General features: G+C 41.9%; 1 long non-coding RNA gene across 1 annotated transcript in view; it reads left to right on the top strand.

Moving 5' to 3' along the window:
* The first annotated feature begins 4,444 nt into the window (after positions 1-4,444).
* LOC135100724 (uncharacterized) overlaps positions 4,445-6,734 on the top strand; it is a 7,417-nt gene continuing 5,127 nt past the window's right edge. The window contains exon 1 of the long non-coding RNA XR_010268897.1: positions 4,445-5,010. This is a non-coding gene — a long non-coding RNA (uncharacterized LOC135100724). The remainder of the gene's footprint in view (positions 5,011-6,734) is intronic.

Genomic DNA, 6,734 nt, shown 5'->3' on the forward strand with positions numbered 1-6,734 from the left:
GGACGAGGCCATTAGATACTTGATTCTCTCTCTCTCTCTCTCTCTCTCTCTCTCTCTCTCTCTCTCTCTCTCTCTCTCTCTCTCTCTCGTAGATTTTATAAAGAGAAAGAGGAAAAATCTTTATTTCTTTTAACAATTCGTAGTAATAAAAGCAACGGTATTATTATTATTATTATTATTATTATTATTATTATTATTATTATTATTAGTAGTAGTAGTAGTAGTAGTAGTAGTAGTAGTAGTAGTAGTAGTAGCTGTAGTTGTAGTTGTAGTTGTAGTTGCTGCTGTTGTTGTTGTTGTTGTTGTTGTTGTTGTTGTTGTTGTTGTTGTTGTTGTTGTAGCAGCAACAGCAGCAGTAGCAGCAGCAACAGCAGCAGCAACAGCAACAGCAGCAGCATCAGCAGTAGTAGTAGTAGTAGAAGTAGTAGTAGTAGTAGTAGTAGTAGTAGTAGTAGTAGTAGTAGTAGTAGTAGTAGTAGTAGTAATAGTAGTAGCAGCAGCAGCAGCAGCAGCAGCAGCAGCAGCAGCAGCAGTAGTAGTAGTAGTAGTAGTAGTAGTAGTAGTAATAGTAGTAGTAGTAGTAGTTGTAGTAGTAGTAAATCATCATTTTGGTTTTGTTTAAGTATACAAAGAACAAGCAGCAGCAGACTTGTTAATCCTTGCGAGGCATTTCGCGATACACTGCACAACAAAATTTCCAGTGTTTCTTTCCGTACGTTAATCCAGCAGAGGTTCATGTTGTACTTTGCCATACGCGAGCACTGCAATCAGTCCTCCTTCGCATCTTGCTCGAGAGGCGCTAGTTGGAGCAGCCCGTACTGTGCCAGAGGTCGCTGCGCTGCGCCACTGGCTGATAACCATGACCCACAAGTTTTGGCGTCTTATCTGGAGTCATTTCAACACTCTGTACTGGAAGTTATTAGGTTTTTCAAGGTTTTCCATCGATAATTCAACACAAATTTTGCATCATCAAAAGGAAAATGGCCATGAAAACTTCAACTAGTCATCTCTGTGGTCTTTGAAAATATTCCTGATGAGAGAAGAAAACGTAGTGTGGAGGTTATTATGTTTTCAAGTGTGTTTTCATGTTTCCGTCCCTAGTCTAACACGGACTCTGCATCATCAATAGGAAAACAGCTATGGAAATTCTTACTGAAAACCCCCGTAGCTTTTTAAAATTTTCCTGATGAGAAAAGAAAGTGTTTGATAATACGGGCAAGAGAGCGGCGACAAGCTTCTGTTTTGGTGCCTGACAGATACCAGTAGGTGTCGCAAATATTTTCTCATCACTCATCATCATTCATCACTCCTGAATTTTTAAGGGTGTTTTTGTGATTGTAGTTACAGATTAACAAAATTTCTACATTACTAACAGGGAAATCACTCGTGAGAACCAAGCCAGTCATCTCTGTGGCCTTTGAAAATAGTCGTGGTGAGAGAGCAAAGCGTTTCTGCATGCGGGCTACACACAGTAAGTAAGAAAGCATGAATCACACCTCTCAGAAACACGACTTGGGCAGTGGTATCTAGGACACGATACATCTCATCTGACACACTCATCTTCAGACTCTCCACGTGCACAGTGACTCGTAGTGTTCTGATGGAGGCGTGACAGAAGCAGCCAAGGCACTACCGATTGATTGACTGATTGATTGTCTGATTAACTGACTGACTAATTAATTAACTGCCTGACTGACTGATTGGTTGATTGACTGACTGACTCACAAAATTTTTTAGCTCTCATTCTGTTTTTATTTATCATTTATTGTTAAACATTATTAATATGTAAAAAAAAATTGCTTTATTTTGTATACACATTCTGTCAATAAGCTACTACTAATACTACTACTACTATTATTGGCACAGCGGTAAGGTATGCAAGGCACGATAAATACGAGATGCTAACGAGAGAGAGAGAGAGAGAGAGAGAGAGAGAGAGAGAGAGAGAGAGAGAGAGAGAGAGAGAGAGAGAGAGAGAGAGAGAGAGAGAGAGAGAGACAGACAGACAGACAGACAGACAGACAGACAGAGAGAGAGAGAGAGAGAGAGAGAGAGAGAGAGAGAGAGAGAGAGAGAGAGAGAGAGAGAGAGAGAGAGAGAGAGAGAGAGAGAGAGAGACAGACAGACAGACAGACAGACATACAGGCAGACAGACAGAGAGAGAGAGAGAGAGAGAGAGAGAGAGAGAGAGAGAGAGAGAGAGAGAGAGAGAGAGAGAGAGAGAGAGAGAGAGAGAGAGAGAGAGAGACAGACAGACAGAGAGAGAGAGAGAGAGAGAGAGAGAGAGAGAGAGAGAGAGAGAGAGAGAGAGAGAGAGAGAGAGAGAGAGAGAGAGAGAGAGAGAGAGAGAGACAGACAGACAGACAGACAGACAGACAGACAGACAGACAGACAGACAGACAGAGAGAGAGAGAGAGAGAGAGAGAGAGAGAGAGAGAGAGAGAGAGAGAGAGAGAGAGAGAGAGAGAGAGAGAGAGAGAGAGAGAGAGAGAGAGAGAGAGAGAGAGAGAGAGAGAGAGAGAGAGAGAGAGAGAGAGAGAGAGAGAGAGAGAGAGAGAGAGAGGCACGAGGTAAGTGTACGGTGACCCTGGCGGTGGCGGTGTGGGGGTCTGAACGGCCCTTGAGGGGGGTCGTGTGTGGGTGACCTTGGCATGCTTACTTATCAGCGAGAAGCGTCTGTGGGGGTCAAGAGTCTGTCACCATCATGTGTCTGTCTTCTTGTGATCGATCAGCTGAGGGACTAACTTCCTATCAGTGTTTTAAGTGACAATGGGATGACGATGATTATGATGATGGTGATGATGGTGATGGTGGTGATGGTGATGATGGTGATGATGGTGATGGTGATGATGTTGATGATGGTGGTACTTTCTTTCATACATATATTGGGGTTCTTGAAGTAGTCTGGGATGGTGTGTGGTAATGAAGAAAGAGAATGAGATAGTGGTGAAGGAACAAGTAGAAGAACAAAAACGAAAAGAACTACAAGAACAAGAAGGAGAACAAGAAGAACAAGAACAAGAAAAACGGAAGGAGGCGACAGGAGAAGGAGAAGGAAGAGCAAAGCAGGACGGGGCAGGGATTACAAACATGATAACGAGGAGATTAAAGAGTATATGGTTACCAATATGCTCGTGACTCCATGAACGAGTGAAGAAGAAAGGATGAGAAGGCGAGGGAGCACGTAAGGGGAGAGAGAGAGAGAGAGAGAGAGAGAGAGAGAGAGAGAGAGAGAGAGAGAGAGAGAGAGAGAGAGAGAGAGAGAGAGAGAAGATTACAAATGCATGAGTAAATATAAGCAACACGTCACACATCAGTAGCATATTGTCTCTCATCATCATTCTCCTCGTGATTAAATTCCAGCGGTGTGTCTTAAGAACGAAGATAAGAACAACACTGCGACCTCCTGCTCTCTCATATGCGGTGTGTGGGCGGGGGGAGGGGAGGCGGAATTTCCATAGCAGATAGACACGGCACAACACCGTCAATAGTTTCTGCACTACTACTACTACTACTAATACTACTACTATTCCTGCTGCCTCCCTTCACCTACATTGACGCTCATTGAGGCACTGAATCCTACAGCTGGGTTTTGGAAGTGTAGTGTTGAATATGCAGTTTTTACCAGCCCATATGAGACCAATATTAATAACTTTGTGCGTCAATTGTTTGAAGAGGACCAGTCTTCAGGACGCAACTCACGTTGTTAAAGTGTTTTCTATATCTCTTAGGGAACGACATTGTGAGCAGAGAGAGAGAGAGAGAGAGAGAGAGAGAGAGAGAGAGAGAGAGAGAGAGAGAGGTTTCGTGTGTTCTCTATGATACTGTCGAGGGTTTGAGGGTGTGACGAGGTGGGAGTTAGGAATGCCAAAAATAAAGAGATCACGTGTTAATCTATACTCTTAAAGGAAATGTCACCTCCACCTACAATTCAAGAAGTGATTGCCTATATATATAAAGGTACTAGGCCTTGCTGGCGCCCGAGAGTGTAAGAAAGGCAGGAAAAGTGAGTGGCGAGTGTGTGGGGCGACACTACCCTCCCCACGGTTTTGGAGGACAAAGTGAAAGATGGAGGCGGAAGGAAGGGCCAGTGAGCTGCGTATGCTTGACCTCTGAGTGGACGTAAGGGAAAAAAAAAATGACACGTTTCGGAAATAACTTGTATCATAAGTAGAGAACGTGCATCCCGTTAAGCAGCCGCGCATTGCAAGGCCACGAGAGTACGTGGTATGCTCGCAAGTGACATGTCCGGAAATCAGCGTTTAATTGCGTGTGTCTTAATAGAAAAAAATAGCTGATTTCCAAATTATACATCAAAGTATGACTTCGTCTAGTTCAGGAGAGTCCTTCGTATAAATGCACTGGTGTGTGTATGTGTGTGTGAATATTATTGCTAGTTCTCTCTCTCTCTCTGTCTCTCTCTCTCTCTCTATCTCTCTCTCTCTCTCTCTCTGTCAGTAGTTGCACAGGTCTTCAAGGGTATTTTTACGGTTTTAGTGACAGATTAACAACATTTCTACATTAATAACAGGAGAAACACCATTGAAAACCCTGATAATCATCTTTATAGCTTTGAAAAACAGTCGTGAAGAGAAAGAGAGAGAGAGAGATAGAGAGTAGGAGCATTTCAGTTGAGCCTATTCTGCCCTGGTTCGTGTTTGCTGCGGTGACACGGTGCCGCACTGAGTGAAGATTGCGTTCATAATCACTTATCGGGGGTGGAGTGGGGAAAGGAGAGTCAGGAAGTGAGGATATTTATATTATTTGACATATTATTTGATAGCATGTCAACTTTTGTGTGTGTGTATGTGTGTGTGTGGGTAGGTGTTGGATCAGTGACAGGTGGCGCTGGGGAGTTACCACGGCGAGCGGCTGGCTGGCTGCAGTGTTTTGGTCAGCACTGGTCAATCTTGCCCTACACGCTCTAGTAACCAGTGTTTCCGTCTTCCCGACACCTTCTTCCTGCACCAAGCACCGTCAAGCATCACCAGAGAGGCACGAGTACGTAAGGTGAGTCCAGCGGGGCCAGTCTCTCCTCAGTCAGCCTTACTGCCTTCACAACACCCTAATCCTCCCTGTAGTGTCTTGTATTCGTTTATTTAGGATTCATTATTCGTTATTTAGTTTTTTTAGGGGTTAATTTTTTATATTTAGGTTTTGTTTACGTCCGAGTCTGGAAAGAGTTGGAAATTTATTGAAATATTTAATGTTCGCCAATATGTAAACAAGCCGTCAGCTGTGTTATTAGCCATTATTTGCCTCGTCTCTCGCTTATTGTAAGCCTAACATATCACACGATGGATTCACATGTCTAGCCTTCATATCCGCTGGTCAGATATATCCGTCATTGCCTGGTTTTGGTGTTATATAGAAATAAATAAGGCAACATGGCCGCCGGCTCCCCCACTGAGGTCGCTGCCGAGGGCCGTCATGATGGACTGGCACCTGTTTCGGCTTGTTGGTTCCAATATTTTTTTTTTAATTTTTCTGAATTAATTTATTTGGCTTGTATAATAAGATTTTATGGTTTCTAAAAATATTTCGTTGCTTTTGAAGTGTTTTTCTTGCTTCAGTTAAGTAAATGTGCTGAATTTGGTGTTGTTTTTTATGTAAATAAGGGGCAGTTTGTACGGTGAAATTTACCCAGCCTGGTTTTTGGCTTTTTTATTTGAGGCTTTAATGAAGATTTTATTGCTTCAAAAAATTGTTTATGATTTTTAAAGTATGTTGCGTTCCTGTTGAGTTAAGTATGTGGAATTTGAATAGGCTTTTTGTCCCGTTGAAAGTGGTGATTTTGTCATTTTTTAGCTTCTTTATTTTTTTATTGTAGCTTGTAACTAAATGTGCATTATTTAAAAAAATAGTTCAGATTTTTTAAAATGTTTTTTTACCAGTGTAAAGTGGAATAGGTGGACTTTTCAATGTTTTTAATGGTGTCAAAATTTCCAACACTTTTTCCATATTTCACATAATATTTCTTTATAACTACTGAGACTGGAGGTGTTTTGATATTGTGAATATTAATTCAAGTAATTGTCAAGTCAGAATATATAATGCATTCGAGCCTAGCTTCATTTTTTCTATGGGTCAATTTCAAAATAAAATGCGTTACGTACGTATGGCAGGGGGGCGCCGGCACCTCGCCTGTGACGTCATCAAGGATTCGGGACTCGGTCTGCTCCAGTGTCTCCTCAATATTTACCGTAATTTCCAGTGTTTTCCAAGTGTTTCCAGCTGTTTCTAAAGTCAGGCGTGTAGATAGTTGTAGTAGAAGGAAGAAAATAAGAGAAATGAAAGAGGAGAAGGAAGAAATAAAAAGAAATGGAGGAGGAGGCAAAACAGGTAAACAATATTTAGCTTAGTTTCCCTTGCTGAGCTGCAGTTCTCTGTAATATTTGGTGTGTTTTGGGTGTTTTACGTGTTTAGGATGTATGTAGGAATATTGTGGGGTGTTTAGAGTGTGTTTTGGTTTTGTTTAGGTGTGTTTTGGGTGTATATTTGTTGCTATCGTTGTGTTTTGGGTGAATTTTGGGTGTTTTAAATGTGGTTTAGGATGTTTTTAGTTATATTGTAAGTGGTTTGAGTCGTGTGGGGTGTTTTGAGTATACTGTGGGATGTTTTTGTGTGTTATGGGTGTGTTTGGGGGTATATTGAGATGTAGTGAGTTTGTTTTGGGTTTATTTTCTGTTTTAAGTGTTTTGGTGAGTTTGGGTGTGTGTGTCGGGTCTTTTGAG

This window comes from Scylla paramamosain, chromosome 1, assembly GCF_035594125.1.
Source record: "Scylla paramamosain isolate STU-SP2022 chromosome 1, ASM3559412v1, whole genome shotgun sequence".
NCBI classification, from domain to species: domain Eukaryota; kingdom Metazoa; phylum Arthropoda; class Malacostraca; order Decapoda; family Portunidae; genus Scylla; species Scylla paramamosain.